Source organism: Amphimedon queenslandica, unplaced genomic scaffold, assembly GCF_000090795.2.
Source record: "Amphimedon queenslandica unplaced genomic scaffold, v1.1 AMPQUscaffold_6146_Cont21892, whole genome shotgun sequence".
Classification (NCBI taxonomy): domain Eukaryota; kingdom Metazoa; phylum Porifera; class Demospongiae; order Haplosclerida; family Niphatidae; genus Amphimedon; species Amphimedon queenslandica.
In genome coordinates, this window is record NW_003553559.1 from 1 (window position 1) to 1,812 (window position 1,812).

The following is a 1,812-nucleotide window of genomic DNA, read 5'->3' on the forward strand; positions in this document are numbered from 1 at the left end:
ATTAAATATTTGTAAAATTATCTCAATATCATGTGTGCTTTACCTTTAATGTTCATTCATGTAAATTTGATGACAATTTGTCAACTCCGCCTACAAAAAAGGACTTGAGATCCTTGATGGTACCTACAAATGGAACACAAAAAATGTAAAATTAGATCAATTATGATTCAAATTACCCTTAAAAATGGTTAAATAAAGTGACGAAAGGCCAAAACGCCATATTACGTTCTGATATAGCTCCACCCACCTTCTCTGCTCCATTCAGACTGATATCTGGTTGCTGCTGCTTATCTGATGAGAATATGATCCCAGCAGATGAATTCACACTTACTCCTTTATTACAGTCACCTGCAACTTTCCCTCCATTAATCTTAGTACACATTCTATTAGTATCACCATCATTGGTATCATCACTATCAGTAGTGGTGGTGTTGGTTGATTCTAATGCCAGTATCATTGCCAGTAGTGTTTCCATTGCTAATTATGTTGGTTGATGATATCGTGTGATAAGAGCTGGGGAATGCTTGCTGTAATAATATTTAGCAAAATACCCCGTACTATAGTACAGGGTAATTGGCTAAGCTTAATAACAGCTGATGACTGACATACCTTAGCAAGTAGTTTGCTCAGTCTCTCGCACACGTTAGTACAGTAGGTACTGCAATCATAATTAACATATAACTCTGATACAAAATTATGAATGTGACAAAACTAAAGAAAAGAGAGACAAAAATTTATTAAACTGTCACGAATCTCGTGTACATAAATGTACTATTTCTTACTTGAATTGAGACATTCTAATGTTAGCTCTAGTCTGCCTGCTTGAAGTCTTGACTGATCTAATTGTATTGTGTGCATTAGCTTATTAAGGAACCACTGAGAGAGGGAGAGGGAGAGAGAGAGAGAGAGAGAGAGAGAGAGAAGTATTTAATGATCCACATACATGTATGTGTTTCTTTCTTTACCTCCAGCTGTAGTCTGAGATGATGACAATTTGAAGAAAGCACTTTGTCAAAGAGCGACCAAAAACATCAACAGATTCGTTCTGAAGCAACTAACAAAATACAATTTAACACAAACTGAAATACGTACTTCGTAAAGTTGCTCATTTACAGTAAGTAAGTGATGGCAGAGTCCGTCTTGCATGAGAACTCTCAGTGATTTAATGTCCCCAAGTCTCTTCACGCCACACTCCAACATAACAGTCACCAAATTCAACACAATGCATATCACTCGTGTGTCATTCCTTTATGGAGGAAAGGAAGAGAGAGAAAAGAGAGAAGATTTTATGATTAAATAAGAGATCAATGGGCACACAGCAATTCACCCAAATTAAGCACTCCAAACTATCTACATTGTACAACATACAGTAGAAGACAATAAAAACTTCGCGTTCCGTTTACGTTGAACGGCGATTAAACGGTAGCGCCGTTTCCGTTTTTATTGTGGTTGTTCCATTCATGGTCCGTTGGGTCTGGGCACTACCGTTTTTATTTTCATGAACAACACTCCAAGCGTTGCTCGACTTTTCTCTTTTCTGACAGTTTCTTCAGGAGTCAGGCTTTCTTAGATACACTTACAAAACGACTATGAGCCATGGTTGATGATAAAACCAGACAGGTAAGTCATAAACGTAGCGACATGCATTTTATATAATTCACCCACCTTATTCTCATGTTGTATGATTCAATAGGACAACAAGAAGTAGTCACAAGAAAGAGTGCTCTGTCAAGCAAAGAAGCAGCTATTATATTATTATCATTTATAAAATAAAATCATGTACTTATAGACCTGCTAGTACCAAGATCAAAA

The 1,812-nt window shown here is 36.8% G+C and overlaps 1 long non-coding RNA gene across 5 annotated transcripts; it reads right to left on the reverse strand.

Moving 5' to 3' along the window:
• Positions 1–6: 6 nt before the first annotated feature.
• LOC109592150 (uncharacterized) lies at positions 7–1,228 on the reverse strand. Of its 5 annotated transcripts, none has more exons than XR_002190200.1 (6): positions 1,093–1,228; positions 966–1,045; positions 783–876; positions 610–711; positions 177–557; positions 7–123 (listed from the first exon to the last, which is right to left on the reverse strand). It is a non-coding gene; the product is annotated as an uncharacterized LOC109592150 (long non-coding RNA). The 5 variants fall into 5 exon arrangements; XR_002190202.1 differs by having other exon boundaries at positions 114–291; positions 332–557; positions 1,093–1,227; XR_002190203.1 differs by having other exon boundaries at positions 114–557; positions 966–1,054.
• Positions 1,229–1,812: the final 584 nt, after the last annotated feature.